Raw genomic sequence first — 20447 nt, forward strand, 5'->3', positions numbered from 1 at the left:
GAGAGAGAGAGAGAGAGAGAGAGAGAGAGAGAGAGATCCCTAGACTCCAGAGTAGAAACTTTCCTGGCATGGGCATATATACCTAAGAAATGCAAAGACAGCTCCCCCTGACCCTTAAGAAATTATAATGCTATACCAGAAGGCATGGAAAACAGTAATAAGAGTGTATAACAAGTGTCACATCTTTGCTCATATTTTCTTTTTTTTAACCCTGTCTTATCACAGGGTTTCCACCTGATTTCTGTTCCCTTTCTAGCAGAGACACCTGCACACATCTCTGTTGCCTGATGTAACTATACTCTGGGCATCTGCCCATCACTGGGACAATGCAGCCTTCCTTTAGCTGCTCTTATTGTCCCTTTATCTCTCGCTGCATATCCATCACACAAGCTGGTAGCAGAAGAAAAGAACTTCCCTTGAAAGGAAGAAGGGACAAAGGAACAAGAAGACAAGACAGGGGAGGCAGAAGCCTGTGAAAATGATTAAACTGTTGAGAGCTGTTACGTCTGTCTTTAAAAACAAGATGTTCAAGTCACAAGTCCATACCTTTGCAGTCCTGGTCTTCTTAGATCTTGGACACAAACTTCAGGGCAACATTGGGACTGAGGTAATCTGCTCAGGTCACCAGCAAAGGGACAGTTTTCTTAACCTCCACTCCAGTTCAGTACTGACTTCCCCGTGTCCCTGAGGATGGAGATTTCTTCCAACTCTACAAAAATCACATGAGAAAGATGATTTATAAAAACAAAAACAAGACAGAGTGATATTACATTCAAGGCTGTTTGCTTTGAGGAATTTAATCCGTGTGGGTCTGTGGTCCAAGCTACTCAGGAGGCTGAAGTGGGACCATCACTCAAGCCTAGGAATTGAAGGACTTCCTGGGCAACAAGGGAGACCCTGTCTCAACAACAATGACGACAAAAAACAAAAGCAATGAAAGAAACGATACAGAAGCCCCTTTAAATTCTGAATGGCATAAAAATGAATAATGCCTCAATGGATTCAGTCTTGCCAAAAACCAAAGAAGGTTACAAAAAGAAGTCATAGCCAGGTAGGTGCAGTGGCGCACACCTGTAATCCCAGTGGCTTGGGAGGGTGAGATAGGAGGATCACGAGTTCAAGGCAGCCCCAGCAACACAACAGTGAAGCACGAAGCAGCTCAGTGAGACCCTGTCTCTAAGTGAAATACAAAATAGGTCTGAGAATGTGGCTCAGTGGTCAAGTGCCCCTGAGATCAGTCCCTGGTAACACTCTCCTCCCCCCACCCCCCCCAAAAAAAAAGAAGTCAGAGAATCAAGACTAGAAAGTATTTTAGGACATAACTAGTAAAATTTGCTCATTTAATTTATAGGAGAACTGAGGATCAGTGGTGTTCCTATAATTATTCATTACTTGGGGCAAATTTGGGTGAGTGAAGTAAGCAGATCTTTAGAAAAACAAGCAATGTCCTCATAATGGTCTATTGATAAAGCAAGACAAGGAGACAATGTATCACTCCATCTTGAAACAATTGTCTCATTTGTTTCCTAAGGTTCCAACCTTGCTTGTTCCCACTGGCCACTGCATCCTGGCTTTACCTCCTCCTAGTCTTCACCATCAGGGCATCCCAGGAGTGTCCTGAGTCTCCTCTTTGTGTGCACCAACACTGCAGAGCCTTGTCCAGCCCCATGACTAGAGATACCACTGATAGACTGCCAACCCTGAGATTTGTCTCCAGGTCCAGATAGTTGCCCTGAACTCCAAACTCATCTATCAACCATCAATTCAAGAACTACTTGGAATTCTAATAGTCATGTCAGCTATATCATGCCTCTAGTCACCTTCAAAAATAAAGCCCCTCTCTTCCTAGTTCAGTCTTTCCCACTCAGTAGCAACTTCATTCACCCAAACCCTCCAAGTCAACCTTGACTCTCCCCTGTCATTTAAGCCCCATGATCTCTACTCCATCAAAAAGTTCTAATGCCCCTATATTCAGAGTAAATCAAGCAGCTGGCCATTTCTTACCCCTTCCTTCACTACCACACTAGTCTAAGACATAACAGATGTGTCTAGATGCACAGTAGGCTCTCCCAGGCCATGACTGTCACTCTTTTGAGAATGACACTCCCTTACACAAAACCTTCCATGCTACAGAATTGAAGCAGAAAAAAAATGACCAAAGAGGCCTGCAAGGAGCAGCTTGTTTCTTCCTCTCCAGCTCCGCTTCTAACACGATTCTTGTGATATTTGAAACCTTTGAACTTGCCTTCCCCTTAACCCGGAACTCTATTTTCCACTTATTATTTCATATCTTTTCCCAAATGCTATCTGTGCAAGAAGTTTCTCTAATCATCCCATTTAAAACTACAGACCCTTGCTGCATCCCTCAGTGCCCTGTGTTTAAAACTTGAGAAAATTTTCTTATTTAGTTTGTATTTACTCGCTAATTGTCTGCCTTCTCCAAATAATACATAAGCTTCATGCCAGCAAAGAATTTTACCACTGGTATTCTGTATCCCAGGCACTTTTCTCACAGCCTAACATGAAAGTGGAACTCACTAAATATTTTTGAATGAATGAATGAACAAACAGGAACCTAAAATCCTCAACAAGTATGTAATGCTGAATACATGAATGTCTTCTGGCATTGATCTCAGGAAAAGGTTTGGGTAGCCTGGCATGTGACATAGAAGATGTGTATTATAGATAGTTGGGAATGTAGCAAATAAAAACTCCAAAGTGTTTTTAGAAACACTCAAAGTATGTATGTTGTAGATAGGGGGATGTCCCTGCTAGCATCCTGATACAGCAACCTCACTGGTACTTCTACCACGTATTTCTTCCCTCCTTTTATTCCATGCCATTATACCTTGTTCTTCTTGAAACTTCACTCCCTGCCTTAGAGAAGATATAGGAGAAAAGGGAATTCAGGGATAAACAAGAGGAAATGAAGAAAGGGTGAGAGTTAGAGTTATTTATGGAAAAGGTATAGGGCAGGTTCAAAATCACTTTGGATCTAAGTTTAATTTAGTCATCAATTTGTCATGTATATTTGGGCTGTTTCCCTTACTTTCCCTGGTTACCTGTTTCCTTACAGAGTCAAAAAATATGCCCTCTAAGATTTTAAACTCCACACAAATGATTATTTCTGTTTTTTTTTTTTTTAATTAATAAAAGGTTCCCTTTCTCTCAGTCACCTAACACTGGTTAGGAAGTAAGGTACAGTGTTAATGACTAGACTTGGGGATAATCATAGTACTGGCATCCTAATTTCACCACTGTGAAACACTTCAAGTACTTTAAGTATCAATACATTCAGCTTTCCTAAGACACATTGTTTTTTTCTGTAAATTTAAAATGACAAAGCTGTACCTGTCCTGTTGTGATATCCATGAAAATGTAATAAAGTCATGTAGGTAAATCAGTGCTTATTGCATAATATCTAAGTACTCGATAAACAATTTCTTATGATTTTTTTGTTGTTGTCGCAGGCTTATATTTCATGATTATATTTAATTTATTTATATTTTGTGATTTTATGACATTTCATGATTTTATTTACCTTTATCTCATTTCCCACCAGAGTCTGAATCTTTTCCACATTTTCTCAAGCATAATTGCTTCTCTGTAATCCTTGGCAACTGGAAAGGGATTCATTCCATGATATAGGACGACAAACTAAGAAGATGTCCATTAGCCCTTGATGACTTTAGTAACTTTCTCTGGACCCTCTCCAGGCTCACAAGTATGCAGTTACCCCAACCACTCCAGGCTAGGGGCAGATGGCATAACTGTGTAACACAAGAGTCAAGTTTTTTGGCTAATTTTATGTCCTCTTACTGATGATACTCAGCAATTTGGGAATGATCTTGGCCCTAGTTTTAGAGCAAGCTGATAATCATCATGCCACAGTATACAATTATTCCTGCAATCAAAAGCCAAGAGACACAACTTTGGAAAGCAAACAATGCTGTAATTCAGCACAATGATATATGGAGTTATTAAAGAAATTGTGCTGACTACTTTGAGAATTTAAGTCTCAAATCTATCCAAATGCATCTTTTTTTTCTGATATTAAGAAACTCTCCGGGGGCTGGGGATGTGGCTCAAGCGGTAGAGCGCTTGCCTGGCGTGCACAGGTCACTGGGTTGGATCCTCAGCACCACATAAAAATAAAAAATAAAGATGTTGTGTCAACCGAAAACTAAAAACTAAAAAATAAATATTAAAAACTAACTCTCTCTCTCTCTCTCTCTCTCTCTCTCTCTTTAAAAAAAGAAAGAAACTCTCTGTTTAGATAGTAATAATATGAAAATATTCCACCTCCCTTTCAGATTTAGTTATGCCCTAAACTAAGAAATAATTTAAGTGTTGCAGGGAAAAATTACCTGCAATCCATTCTAAGTTATTCAAGGACCTGGTCAGAAATGCACTTATTTAATAAATGTTTAAGGAGTATATACCATCTGCTGTGCACTTTGTTAAGGACTGTGGCTGTGACAGGAACTATGGAAGACTTTATTCCTGCTCTCATGGAAACTCTTCTATTCCAGTGGTTGTTCTTTGGGATTTGCTAACTTCTGCCCAGATGTGGGAGAACATGATTACCTCCTCCACGGTGGTTGATTCTCCTAAGTGGTGCCCCAGTGTGTGCTGACATAAGCAACCCAATCCCTGATAGAGGCAGTTCTACAATTCTTGGTTTTCTTGGGAAACTAACTCATTTCCTTAATTTGCTCACCATGCCCCACCCTCACACATCTTTTCTGAGCAGATCCTGGTTTATTTCTCTCCTACAGCAAAAAAAAAAAAAAAAGAAAAAGAAAAAAGAAAAGAAAAGAAAGAAAAAAAAGCCAATTCCACAGAGACCCTGTCCACCATCAAGATGCCACCTGGTGTGGTCAAGGCACAAGTTTCAGAGGACATAGCTGAAGTAATGAGCTTCTCCGTAATCCTTGGCAACTTGGAAAGGGATTCATTCCATGATATAGGAAGACAAACTAGGAAGGTGTCCATTAGGAATATCATCAAGGAAAATAATGTCAAGAAAGCACCAGTGTCTCTATGGATGCAGTGCTAATCACAGAGGTGGTGGCAGCTTGCCTGTTGGGCAGCCTTGAAGGCTTCAGTGAATGTGTGATTTTTCAAGAGGTCTCAGTTAGAGACGCTCTGATGGCAGAATATGAACCACACCTCTTGAATGGCTAGGCTGAGTTAAAAATGAACTCTGTGTGCTTAAAGCATGAGCAGGCAACAACCCACAGATCCAACTGTATGGAGACAGATTTGCCAAAGAGGCAGGCATCCAGAGAAGGCAGAAGGAAGAGGGCAAGAGGAACTGAAATAGGTCTTTTTTGAGGGGGGGGATACCAGGGATTGAACCCAGAGGCACTTGACCACTGAGCCATATCCCCAGCACTATTTTATTTAGACAGGGACTCAAAGAGTTGCTTAGTGCCTCACTTTGGCTAAGGCTGGCTTTGAATTCTAGGTCCTCCTGCCTTAGCCACCCAAGCTGCTGGGATTATAGGCGTGCACCACCACGCCCGGCTCTAAATGGGTCTTGAGGAAGAATTTTGAGTGGAAGTGTGTTGTTCCAACAAGGTTGGGCCTTACTAGAAAATTGGGAAGTGGAGAAACATTGTTCACCTCTCAAGGAGACACAAATATAGCTGGTAAGTAGAAGGGGCTGTGCCTCAGTAACAAAAAGCACCCCTGTCTCCAGGTTTGCAATGTAGAAATCACTTCCATTTTCATAGAAGGAAATTGAGATTTGGAAATTGGATGCATTTGGAAGTCATATAACTAGAAAGTGGCAGTGTCAGGATTCAAACTCAGAACTAAATCTGGAGCTTCTTAGTATTCACCAAGCAAACTGCAAATCACTGTTAGTCCCCTCCTAGATGTTATTTCTGATGAAACCTACCTCTGACACTCAGAAATGTCATGATTTGAAAAACTTTATTCTTCTATGAATATAACTAGATATTGGCTCACTCAGTTTGCTAGGGAGACTGAAGATACTCAGATCAGAGAAAGTGCATTTATTTCTTCAAAAGTCCTGTTAAGTAGAAGCTAGCAATGAGCAGTGAAATGCAGACAAGGTCACAAGTGTCCTTTAAATTCCTTTAAGGTCCTTCTTTAAACCACTTCCAAAGTAGACAAGAAAGCAAAGGGTGGTAGTTAATTTATAGAAAATAAAGAGAAGTAAGGCAGCTAGTTGGAAACTGTGTGAAGAGAAAAGCACTAATGGGACTAACTCTCGACAGGGTTCATTGGTGTTGATGTGATGTTAGGAATCATGGCTATAATTCTCTCCTGTTATCTGGGAAGGAGGATTCCTTTAGTAGCACAGGCACACTAAGGTAACTTCTGACCAGCAACTGACCCCAGTGCCCACATTGACATGGGAGTGACTTGTAGATGAAGCCCCCCCTTAATACGATGGCCACCATGACAGTTCTGGAGAGAACCAACTAAGGTCAAAAACTTCACCACCTACATGAAGGGGGAGTTGAACACCTGATCGACAAGGAGTTCAGAAGGCAGTCCCCAGTTCTCCTGGTAAACATCATACAGAAATAAAATTGGAGACAGCACTGTCACCTTTGTTGTTCTCTGCTTGGAGATGGCCCACTCTCTCCCTTGAGAGTTCTTTTTGCTTAAGCCTCACTTTTCTTTTACTTGATTTTCACCTCACTTTCACTTCTGATAAAGTTCTCTTGCATGACTTTTAGTGTCTGACTTTAAATCTTCTTCTGTCGGTACACAAAAACCAAAGTTTGGAGTTTCAGCTCCCTGCTTTCCTGTGACAGCCCTAGAGGAGGTCATACCACATGTCAGAACAGTTGCTTCCTGGGAAACAAAGATAGGGAAACTGGCCTTAAGTCACTGTGGTTGGTCAGTCTTGGTTGTAATATGTGGATTATGCTTTCCACCAGCTGACATTACCAAAACCATTTTGGGCGTTTAAGACATAAAATACTTTGGGGATCTAGGTGCTCAACTGTAACTGGAACCATCATTTGAGCTAGCTCAATAGCAAAGTCCTTACCTTCTGTTCATTTTCAGTCTGGACACCAAACAATTGAATTGCTAGGGAACAGCAAAAGAAAATCTGTGCTGCTGGGTTTTAAGGATTAGAGAAAACAGCTAGTGACTTTTAGATGCCTGATCTCTTGCCAATACATTAGCACCTTATTTTCCTACCTGGTTAGCCTTTTAAATTGGATGGTGAAATTAAAGGGACTCTAGAAGAAAAGTCACCGAATGTTATAATGGGATTTTAGGACATTTCCTGGCACCTGAGCTAATTGGTGATCTGTAGTCTTCTCTGCTAGTTAATGAAATATGCTAATTTCATACACTCTATAAAGTGTGTCAAACTCTGATATTCCTTATGTAGCAACAGCAGTGCCTGCAAGACAGGGTTTTAAAATGGGTCTTGAGTATATGTAGAAAAATAAACACCCATCCTCAACCTTTCTACGTATACTCTCTAAGCCTGACATTTGCTATTTTAAATATCTAGAAATACAGGCCCACACTTTGCTATAGGAAATTGGTCTTTCTCACCAGACAACAGTCCTCATTCCCAGCCTAAATAATAGTCAGGTATATATGAGATCCCTAAAAATATCCCTCTTTTCAGGATTTATGTAATCAGTACAACTCTCTCTACATACCTGTGTACCAACACACCATGTAGATACTGCATATTAATCACATGCTCTAAACCACTGAGCTAACTCCCAATGCTACAGTCTATCCTCCTAAAATCAGCAGCAGCAGGCAACCCCACAGGGCCTCAAATCCAGACAGTGGACTTTCTGTGCTGCCTCAAACCTAGACCATGGCTGACATCACCACATCCTCTTTACTTTGGTAGTGTGGAAAAATGGTTGGACCACTTACTTAGGTAGACAGTGATTAAATTATCAGGTGTCTTGTTGAAGAGCAGCTTTTCAAATATCTCCAGAAACCCAATGCAATAAAGAAACTGAATGGAATCATTGACATCAGCAGCACCAAAAAAAGATCAGCATCATATCGATCTTAAAACGTCGGCCTCTGATCTTCTGTTCTGAGTGACAAATGTAAATTAGATCTACATTACACCACCATGAAAACAAAGGAAGAATGTTCCATGAAAACGTGTCATTCCAGGAGGCTGTCAATAAGAACACTTGTTTGCCTTGATAGAAAGATGCGAAGATAACATTGGCTAAAAGTATACTATACCTGCCTGGGTTTGATTCCTACTGTAGCTGCTAACTAGCTGTGTCCCTGGGCAAGTTATTTAACTTCTCAGTGCTGCAAATGCAACATAGAAATCATAAAAATGTCAAAGAGTTCTTGGTGAGAGTCAATTTTAAAACACTTAAAATAGTTTCCAGAAAGAAGTTAAGAATGTAAGTGTTTGCTGCTAGTATTAAATCTTGCATGATGGTTGGGATTTCATTGTGATTTAATAGAAGTCAGGAAGAAGGAAAACAAGACTAACATAGCACATATCATCCAGGTGGGGTATATAAACCCTAGAGAACTAGATAGAAGTTCAGAGGATTAAATTAGACTTAAATAGGCTTTTTTGAGTACAATGGAACCATGTTTGGATGGGACTTTTCTTACCTATTACATAGGTAAAACTATGCCTCCACTATGTTTCAGAAGGATGGATTGTAGTGTTGGGAGTGAACTCAGTTGTAGAGCATGTGATTAATATGCACAAGTCCTGGTTCCAATCCACAGCATCAAAAAATAAGAAGCAAAAAGTATAGTAAATATGATATAATTTTGTGGCTCCAGCCTCCTAGTCCAAGTAATTCACAGTATAGGTTCTGTTTCATATTTATTTCTTTGAGGCACATATGGAGCTACTATGTTGATACAATGTCTGAGTATGGACATAAATGAGTCACTCATGCGTGATAACCTTCACTGATGTCTGACAAAGCTATACCATTTCCTTGCTAAGTCCATGGTGGCAAACAGGAAAGGCAGACCTGCCACACTGTTTTGATGAGTAAATCCAGAGAATCTGGGGATGAGAGAAGTTACTTCCCAACCCCTGGGTTATTTCTGAAAACACAAATATAATCATTATTGGTAACAAATTAGAAAAATTCCAGACTGTTATGTGTCGAGTTTGTATGGGTCAGCACTGTGTTTTCCTCGTTTTGTCTTATGAAAATCTTCCAATAAGCAGCTAATGAGATGGATAGAGAAGGTAAAGGCTCAGTGGTAAAGTAACTTATGCACCGCCATGTGGTGTGAATTAGACCCAGGAGAATCCAGAGCCCAGGTCTAGGCTTCTGTTCACTATGTTCCATTTCTTCCTGTTGAGCTTCAGAGTCTTCTTTGTGATAAAAATTGTGAACATGTTTTTCCAGTTTGTGGCTTATCTCCTTACATTGCTTAATGGTATTTCAGGAGGGGTAATCTCTTCATAAGAGTACAGTTAATATTCCTAATATACAAAGATCTATTACAGAGAAAAAAATCTGTGTCAAGGAAAATAGAGATTATTACAAGAGAAACTTAAAGGGGAAAAATATCTGCATATAGCCTATGAGCTCAGCAACACTCATGACAGGAATAATGCAAATTAAGGAGGAGAAAATCAGAGCATCAATGAGAATAATAACTGCAAAGGATGAAACTACTACTGATATATTTAACTCTATGAATCTATAATGATGCTAAAAAAAGAGAATAAACTTTTCATTGGTCATTGTTGGAGAACCAAATCATTATGAAAATGGAAAATGGTAGAAAAACAAGCATTTTTTCTGTCTTTTCTTGTGGTATCTAAATAAATGCTGATAAATTCCCATTTGCAGAAGAGTTTTTCACCAAAAATGAAAAAAACAACAATGAAATTTGAATGTCAACATTTTTTTAAACATAAGTAAAATAGTAGATGTAGGTAATGATGATTGGTGGCTGCTAACATCACAAAAGAAAGAGTTGTTACATGCCTCCTGATGGAAATACATACCTTCACCTATGAAGTCATTGTGCCCAGAATAGGCAGCCTGAATCAGATCAAGCCTCTGTCCTTAATTCCTAGTCTCAGGGAGCTCAGTAACTAGGGATATACCATACACACTGTCACATGAATGAGATCAGTAATGTCAATCTGATGGACTGTAGCAGGACAAAAACCAGACTGCCTTCTACAAATAAATATCCAGGAAAATAATGGGCAGTGATGGGGAACCTAGCATTCAAAATAGCCATACTAGAAATCAAAGTTCATTTTAATGGCTGGAAGTTCTTTCGATCTTGATTTATAAACAATATGTAAGAAAAAAAAATGTCATCAGTAATTTGAAAAATGACTCAATATTTAGTGATACTAAATAACTGCTAACATCTTTGCAATAACAGCACCATTGATAGATGTACAAAAGGGATCTCACCTTTGAAAGATAAACATGTTTCATTTTATATGAAATGTTTAAGGAGGAAGTGTTGCTATGAGTGGGATTTTGAGCCCCGGGGATTTGGGTAACGTACACAAAACTGTTCATGAACTGGTAGCTTCTGAAGTTGGTCTAGTTAAACAAAGGATCCCACTACCTTGTTCTCTGTACTTCAATATAGGTTTTAAATTTTCCATAACAAAACTAGAATATAGAGAACTATTTGCCCAATAGAAGTGCATAGAGTATCTGCATGATAAAAGAAGTCTACTAGAATGATTATACTAAACTTCTCCAGGAAACGGATGGTTTTAACCTTTTTAAAGTTGGACCTCTTTTCCTAGTAAGTTTGGGACACATTAACAGAAAGAGGCAAATTTATTTTACAATTTCCCCATGTGAGGTTTTAAACACTGGTGATGCTTTTTTGTTCAAACAATTATGAACCAAATTATTACAAAGTCTTAGGATTTGCTAGAGCCAGATGATAGGCATAAATATATTCATTTATCAGAAAATGGGTATGCCAATATTTGGACATAGAAGCAGCTGCAACTTGTGTGGGGGTGAGTTATACACATGGAACTACACATACACATGCACACACTATTGATTATAGCAGTTTTAGGTTCACGGCAAAACTGAATGGAAAGAACAGAGTTCCCATATACCCTTTGTGCTCCACTTTTTCTCATAAAAACCAAGAGGACTCACCCACAATACCCAAAGTGGCACGATAGTTATAATCAATGAACTATTATAGTGACATACCATTATCATCTGGACCCCAGTATACATTAGAGTTTGCTCTTGGTACTTAACATTCTACAGTTTGTTATTTATATATTTTTTTAAATAAAATGTACCCACCATGACAGTGTCATACAGAATGGTTTCTCTACCATAAAAAGCCAGACTGTTTTATTCATCCCTCTTTACCCCCAAATCCCTAACAATCACTGCTCTTTATACTGTCTCTATAGCTTTGTGTGTTCCAGAGAGTCATATTATTGGAATCTCATAGTATGCAGCCTTCACAAATTGGCCCTTCTTCATTTAGCAGTATATATTTAAGGCTCCTCCATGTATTTTCATGGCTTGCTAGCTCATTTCTTTTTAGCACTGAGTGATAATCCATTGTTCATTCACCTAATGCAAGGTATATTAGTGGGTTCCAACTTTAGGCAATTATGAATAAAGACATTATAAACATCCATATGCAGGTTTTGGTGCAGACATAGTTTTCCATTCCCTTGGGTAAATTCCAAGTAATGTGACTGCTGTATCATATGCTAAGAGTATATATAGTTTTGTAAGAAATCACCAAACTGTCATTCCCATGTGGCTATACAAAGAGGTTTAATTTTTAAAAATTAGTTCTTAATTTAAAATTACATGCAACCAATATGACTCTTGAAAACATCTTTGGAGACAAAAGCTGTTGAAGCTGACATTCGGTGTCTCAAGCCCCTGTGTTTTATGTTCTATAAGTTCAGGAAATTTTTCAGTCTTCACTGTGTTCTGAGTACTCAGAATAATGCTGGCATTTAGTAAGTTCTCATTGAATATTTGTTAGATGAATAAATCAATCCAAGCAAGAAACCTCTCCTCCAGTTTTGTAACACAGTTCTTTGGTTGAACAGTAAAGTGAAGACTCATCCTTAGGGGCCATATAGTGTGAAAAAATATATATTTTTAAACAATAGAGTCTCACTCAGTTAGACAAAGTCCTCACCTTATAAAAGGTGTGAAGGGCTGGGAGAGAAAGAAAGAAAAGCAAAATCCTGTCTTTCTTGGTACTCAGAGAGAGGCATGTACTCATTGTATGGAATGGGGATAGAATCCTCTACACTGTTTAAATAGTTCCATCTTTTTTTGCCATGCACGTACAGTTGAATTTGCATAAATTAAATGCACATAAGCTGAGAGTCTACCATAATTGCAAAACCATTGCATTGGAAATAACCCTTCATTGAAATCACATTAGAAACCAGAAAGATTAAATTAGATTTAGAAACATATTTAGCCCTATCAAGAGGTAGATTACAGAAAGTTTCTAAAACAACATAGATACACAAAGCAGGACATCAAAGGCCTGGCTAAGAAATTAAACCACCTCACCACCTCCACACAGAGGAGAAAGATGCTATCTAACTTCAAGGCATGGACTACCAGTCACCCAAAACCTGAAGCTCTTGTTCTGCAAATGTCAGATTCCTGAAAGCAAGCAATTCATTTATTCATCTAGTTTCAGTTTCCTATAGTATAAAAGAGGCACAACAACACCCTCTGCCTATGGCTGTTGAAAGGAGAGACTACATATGCCAGGTGTAGCCTCTGGTTCTTAATTCTCAAATAAATAAAAAAATTGCTAATATTTCCCTACATCAAGGATGAATGATTGAGAATTTATTTGAATCTTGTTACCTCCACATGTTTGTTGATCCCAAGTATTTCCAAGACCTCGTGCTTCCTAGTCATAGTACCAGAAAAAATTATATTTTAGTATTTATTAAGAACTCACAGAGCCCTGTGAATTACATAAATGTGCCTTAGATTGCGGGCTATTATTTTTCCCTCACCCTTTTTCCAGGCAAATGCGAAGCTAAATTAGTCACTTATCATAAAGTTCTCTGAAAATATTAAAGCCCAAAGAAACGCTTGATAATTGTTCTTAGCCATCTGGCACTGAGTGATGCTCATGAACTTACATGAACCATTTGGCACAAATCCAAAAACGTCTATCTTAATTTTACATCTCACTTACTGAAAGTTCCAAGTTGAGAAATTTCATAAGAGGAGAAAATCATTTATAAAAAGAAAAACAAATGGGTAAATCCTTGAGCTCATTTATATTCACATAGGAAATCTTATCAAAACCTACTTCCATTACCTGGCTTTAACTAATTAACCTAAGATAACAATATTTACCTCCCAAAACATGCACACACATTCATACATACTATAGTACAAATCATATAGCATAACTTGTGGTTGCTTTCCTAAGCCCTTCCTTGTGGTGAGAAAGACATTAATGCCTCTCACGGGAAGAGAGCTATCTCTGCTATGGGTCTCTGTCCCCAAATCATAGTCTGTTCCACCAAAAGCAGACCTCTACTTGCCTAGATCATTATAATATCTTTTCTCTGGTCTCTAACCCATCTAGTTTAGTGGGTTCCAATCCACTGTCTACCATAACTACAAGGAGCTTATAAATATAAAACATTTCCATTTTTCTGTCCATACTTTTCAAAGGCTTCCCATTGCCCTCAGAATATAATCCCAAATTCTTAACATTGCTTAGAAGATGCTCTAAGATGTGGTCCTGAACTATCACCCCACCAGCTTCATCTTGTACCATTCCTCTCCTACACTCAGTGCATTGGGGGCCACCATTTCCACCACTGAGTGCTGCCGTGATCCACCTGGACTTACTGTCTTGAGCACATTGGAATTTGAAGATGAGATCTTAGCCCCACATACTCTCAAAAGAAAACATAAAAACACATTTAGGGGTGACTTATGAGGGACATAAACCCTTGTGTTTCTCCTCATTCATGAGGAGGCTGAGTCAATTGGGTCAGGGATATTCCAGAACTTAAAGTATTTCCTTTCTTTCTTTAATAATGCAAATATATTCAATATGCTACAAACATTTTCTAATATTTTCTCCCATTTAAATGCACTGTATTTCTCATTCCCTCTCCCCACTCCAAATATCAAACACTGCACAACATATTTAAACCCCCCATAATTTACGTAAATGGAACCTCAACAACAAAGTCACTACTCAAGCAGGATTGGAATAAAATGGAACCATTCTCCCAGGATAATCAGAAGAACATTACTTATCTTTCAATGATTTTTATGACAAGCTCCAGCTTCTGAAAATTACTGGATATTACTCTAAAAATAAAACTTTAGAGATAATTATCCCTTAGAATGGAACAAATCATTAAATTAATTTTAAAAGTTATCTTGGATATGGGGGAGAGAGTACTTATTTAAAAAAAAAAAAACTGTGGCCAATATACATGAAAAAGCTCATTTCTGAGAGGAAATAGAACAAAAATTCCTTCATGCTTTCTGAAATTCATTTTGCTATTGTTAATAACCAGTCCAATGTTCCCAAACTTCGCAGAGCCCTTGATAAGAATTTCAGAAAGCATATGATAGGAAAAAGAGATGCACATTAGGAGTGAAGAGAAAATATCTTTCTTAATTTTGAAAAATAAAGTTTGGGAATTCTTTGGGAACTCAGTAAGAATAAGTTAATGGAGAAATATGACTGCAATAATTCTAAGACAAGCAATATATTTAAACCTATAGAAGCCAGTAAAACAATTAAAGGAAATTAGCAATAATAAAACCTAAATCCTATTCATTTGTATTGACACATTTCTTTCCCCCTACAAACTTACAAGGAAGCCTCCATCATAAATCTCTATTTCACACATGGGGGAAACTAGAACCTGGCACAACGGAACAGTCCTGGGGGTTGAGTCAAGGTGGCTAGATCTCAAAGTCCACAATGATGACCATGCCACTGTGCTATATCTCCTGTCTTGAAGAAAGTCAGACACAAAGGAATGCACTAAACTTTACACCCGAACATTGAATATTACACTGATACCCGTAGCAGAGGTGAGTTAATAGCTCCTGATAATGCAGGAACAGAAACACAGAATATTGTACAAATGAGAAAACTAAGTCCTAGAGATGTTCTTACTTGACCTAAATGATACAAGACCTCCTGATTCCTAATCCATAGTTGTTAACTAATTTGGCAAATAAATTAAACAGTGATGATAAATTGTTTGGTTCCCTAAGTGCAAGACCCTGTGAAATCACAAGTGAAGGACAGCCAACACTTGGGGCCTCCATAAGGCCCCAAAGTGGGCCTGGCTGTATAAAAATGTAAAAGGGGGAGAGAGGTAGAGATGGTTCCAGGCAGAACACATTGCATATGGAAAGGCCAGGAGGAGAGAATGCTGTGCTCTCAGAGTTTAAAGAAATGCAAGTTAAATATTTCAAGGATGGAATGTTCTAAGAATCCAGAAAGGAAAAATAGACCAGGATAAGGTCCTACAGACTACATTAGGGAATTTAAACATATTAAATTCATTTTAGTGTTGAGGGGTTATAAAGACTTGTAGTTGGTGTGGTTTTCTCCTCTACCTCTGCATTCCATTCCACTTCCTCTGCACATCCCCGACCACAGAGTAGCCAGAGAAGAGCCAAATAAAACACAGGGATTTACATCTACACAGGCACCAAAAGGAAAAAGGATGAAACCACTGGAAGAAAAACTAGTCAAAAGGAGCAAAGTTTAACTTGTACCATGAGCATGCACACATGCTGCAGAACAAGGATCTGGATTTGAAGAGCTAGCCTATCAGCACACAACTGCCTTCGTTAAGGATTTGTTCTTTTTGTTTTGTGAGAGAAATCCATAACACAAAGATCTTTATTTGCAACTTCCCATTACTCTTTGGAGTCTAAGTATTATAAAGTGTAACACAAACCTTAAGGAACAAACTCCTGTCCATTTCCTTGCTCCCTGTTTTGACTTAACTTATTCGCAGTGAAGCCAAGTAAGGAAACTGACCAACCCTCTTACCCATGAGTTTCTCTCTGTCATTATTGATGAGAAGTTCACAAAATTTATGAAATAAAAGCTATACATTTGCTTAGGAAAGGCAATTAAGGCTAGGTAGAAATTTCATCTGTGGATCTTAATACTGTCAAAGATAATATCAGTGCCCTGAACATCCTTCAACCAAATAAAATTAGAAATTGTACGATTGTTTCAAATAAAATTTAAAACACGTCATGGACTGAGGATGGATCTCAGTGGTAGAGCACTTGTCTACCATGTGCAAGGCTCTGGAGTCCATCGCCAACACAGGGGGGAAAAAAGTCATAATGATATATTCCATTTAGAATCTGAAAAATAAATACCCCATAAATTTCATTAATAATATATACAAGTATCATGTCATAACAAACTCTACTTGGTTATGATTTGTCCCATTTTGTAGAAATTCAGGCTTACAGATTAAATAACTTGCCCCAAGAGTTCCCAGTCACTGATCATTTAGAAAAAAAAGTAATTAAATCCTATATATATTGCTTGCCATATATACAAATGCCGGTAGGCAATGCTGTAGAGTAAAAATAGTCACATCATCAAAATGATAATATTAAAAGTGAAAATTAAAATTAAACATTAATGATATTTATTAGAAGGCACATGTCCTGATTTAATCATGTTTTTCTATCATAATAATTGATAGACCTTGGTATCAGAGTTAGTGGTCTTATTTCAATAAAAACTCTTGAAAATGGCCTACAATATACCAGCTCACCAAATTAGACATCTTCTATTCTTTATATAAAACATACCAACTGGATCCCATATCGTAACAAACACGAAGCTGCTAAACTAGGCTCTTACATTCACATATTTCTAACCTTATCAGTTGCACTGAGTTTCTTCTCAAACCTGTCTATTTCCAGTATTCTGTTTATCCAAGCAGATGTTTCTACATGGACTATAAATACTATAAAATTCAACAAGTATGTGAAAGAATAATTCCTGTTTCCATGGAGAGTAAGTTGGAAAGCAGTGATAAAAACAGTATTGTAAAATGGCAGAAAATATTAACTTGCATGAAAGGTACACGTCTAAAGTAGAGCAGGAGATAACCCTAGGGACAGGAGAGAAACAAAGATCAATCTTGTACAGTTGACTTGAGAGGTATGTGGCTAGACAGCTTCATGGAAGATGTGTTTGGTTTAACTTTCAAGAACCAGTATCATTTGGGAGAGTGAAAAATTATACAAATTTTAATTAATAGAACCAAATACAGACCAGTGGTTAAATCTAATAGATAAAGGTGTAAGAAGCATAGTTTCATAGATAAATATTGAATTGGGAAAGAATAATAAACAAATGAGAAATTCCAATCTTGGTAACTGCATAAAGGTTTTTGACCTGAAGTCCTAGATGAGCTGCTAGGTGAATACTTGGGTCTCCTATAATTTATGTAAAATGCCTTGTTATTTACATTTTTCTAGGGAGAGGCAGCCCACAGCTTTAATCCAAAAATCAAAGAGTGCTGACCAAAAGACTTATTCCAAGAGAAATTGATGGGCTAATAATACAGCTATTGTCTGTTTCCTGGAATAAGAAGTATTAGAAGCTACTTGAAATTGTGAGCTTCATTTGCTTTTAAATATTGACAATAGGTATCAGAAGTAATGGATGATGATTTGGAAAGCAGAAAAATAATGCTAGGCCAAAAGGACAAAAAAAAGTGGAATGAATTTTTATCACATTTGGAAATACTCTTAATTAGACTGTAGCCTGTTGACAAGGTCTCTGACATAAAGAACCAACACCATGGAAGAAATATGTTCTGTAATCAAGCAAAATAATGAAAAATCAATAGGATACTCATTTTCTAAAAAAAAAAAAAAAGTGGCTAACAATTTTCTCCAGGGTAAAGAATTTCTCTTTCATACTTAAGATATTGAAAACACTAGAATAGTGCATCACTTTGCAATTCAATAAATTAAAGATAAATGTCAGAGTGTTGTACTTTTCTATACTTAATGTCACTAAAAGGGGGATTCATTTTATAGACATCTCAGTGGGCAAGAAAGAGTAGTAGTAGTATCTGTCTTCCAAAGACATTGATTTGATTCATGTGTCCATTCTAATACCCTGAAATCCTATTGTTATTAGCATGCTTCCAAGTGGTGAGCAGTTAAATATAGATCATTAGTCAGTGCATGTTTAATTACATATCAGTATTTCTTGAACATTAAAAATGTCTGCAGTTCAATTATCCCCACATAACAGGCCCTATTTTTCTACCCATTCAGCTAAGAACAATGCAGCTGCAAAATAGATTGTTCTTCATTTTAATCTGTGGGAAGGTGTTGCAGGGAGATGATTTCAAAAGAAAAGCAGAATACACCTGTTCCCCTACTTCACATCCTAGGAAGAACACAAGCTCCTGTGTCATACCTTCCTATATGCATGTGTATTCCAGCAAAGCAGTCTTGGTCAGCCCTCTTTCTCTCCTTCACTACTTTCACACAACTAACAATCTTGCTTTTCACAGCTAGTCTTGCAAGTTCAAGACATGCAAAATGGCTCAATTTCCCATTTAGATGATCTCAACTCTGGTATAGAGATTCTGTACATAAGAAGATCATTCTCAGAGATTTGGATCACTGCATGTGGTTACCAACACAACAGCATTCAGCTGAGATCTCAAGTTATCTTTTGCATGGAGAGCTCATCCCTCAGAGGGGAGAGAAAATGATGGTGTTTAACTCCTGAATTTAAGACAGAAGAACCAGAAGAACAATTTAAAATATATAAGTGGTGCTTGGAATAATTTACTTGATTACACGAACTGCAAGTATTTTCCTTCATGTTTTTGTAATGAACCTGGCCATGAAAAAACAAATTTACGTCTCTCGTCTGTGTCATTATGAGCTGAGCTCATTTGGTGCGGAAAACCTACAGTTTAATTGCTTGATTTAAATTTGGCTAGTAGAATGCATACTGAAACATTACTCTTTTAATTATGTTAATTTATAACTGAAAAGCTAAATTTACAAAGGCAATAACATTAATTATTTACTTGCCCATTAAAATTGAATATATATTATTAAGTTAATTGGCTCCATAAGTCTGCCAAAAAAATTAAAAACAAGTTTGTTGTCTGATTTATATGGTGGACAGGGCACACATTCTCAGCAGGTTACCTGTTTTTCACTGGGTTACATGAAAATATGGGTAAAGTACTTTCCTTATCATGTGATACTCCATATATTTTCTTCTTTTATTCTTTTGTTACAACACATTTTAAAAAGAAAAAGAAGGAATGAGGTAACTAACATTTATCCTGGGTTTTTTTCTGCATCATAGTTTATGTTTTATCTCATTGAATCCTGAACTAAATAAAATACTATCATTATCATCTTTCTAAAGATGAAGAAATCAGAGTTTGGAAAGATTTAAAATCTTGCCACAATAAGTTGCAAAACAATCGATCAAATTCAGGACATCCTCTAGAAAGACTGAAGAGCTTACCGTTTATGTGATACTGTTTTAACACTGTTATTGAAACAGTATTACCAACAGATTGGACAATGGCTCACTCTTGATGACTCCTTAAGGAGAAGAATTGCTTTAATGTCAGTGTCAAATTGTTTAATAAAAATTTTATTCATAGCCCCCATTTGAATATTGGCATTTAAAAAAAGCAAGCTTTTAGAACACAACCAAAAGTACAGAATTCACAGATTAGCACGTATCCTAATGACCTAAATCCAGAAAAACAGAAAGAAGAAAATTCAGCAAATACACTTCAATCTTATTTTTAAAGTGTTAGGGGGATCTCTCTTAGATTGTAACTCAACAAGAGAACTTACAAATTAAAGATTATAATGCTCATATTACTATACTCTTGGGCATACTGTGAATATCAAATGTGAAAGGAGATAAGGAAGAGCTATGAAAATTATCAAACATTATGTAATTGCAAGTTAATAGAGTAAGACTAAGACTCTTTGCTACCTAAACATTCCCAGGGAATTTACCCTGATTTACTATGGAAGCCATAATGTAGCTACACTGTCATGTAACCTGAAAGCCTTATAAAATTCCTCTAATACATAAAAGTTTAGTCAGTATTTGGTTCAGGGAAAAAATTAATTAATACGAGACCTTAACTGACACAATTAGTAAGAAGTCTTTAAGTAATATGCAATAAAATATTCTGAAATGAGAATGCTTTCCAAAAGGTCTGGGTCAACGTATCCATTAATATTTTAAGCAAGTTTTTCTATACACAGGAAAAACCAAAATATTAAGCATGAATTTATGCAGGCACACTTTAAATAATACAACTAAATTGCTAATCGTTATGAAGCAATTAGGGCCATATTAATATGTAATGAAAAGCAAATTTGTGCATTTTCTAAGAAAGATTTAAATTATACTTTGTCTGTCTGCAAGCC

The 20447-nt window shown here is 37.3% G+C and overlaps 1 protein-coding gene across 2 annotated transcripts in view; it reads right to left on the minus strand.

Moving 5' to 3' along the window:
- The window catches only part of Sgcd (sarcoglycan delta), a 938532-nt gene that overhangs the window by 552879 nt on the left and 365206 nt on the right, over positions 1–20447 (minus strand). For both annotated transcript variants that reach the window (XM_048782821.1, XM_048782814.1), the window contains exon 2: positions 547–709. The gene's annotated coding sequence lies outside the window, so the exon portion shown is untranslated. The remainder of the gene's footprint in view (positions 1–546; positions 710–20447) is intronic.

Source organism: Marmota marmota, unplaced genomic scaffold (genome assembly GCF_001458135.2).
Source record: "Marmota marmota marmota unplaced genomic scaffold, marMar, whole genome shotgun sequence".
Classification (NCBI taxonomy): Eukaryota; Metazoa; Chordata; class Mammalia; order Rodentia; family Sciuridae; genus Marmota; species Marmota marmota.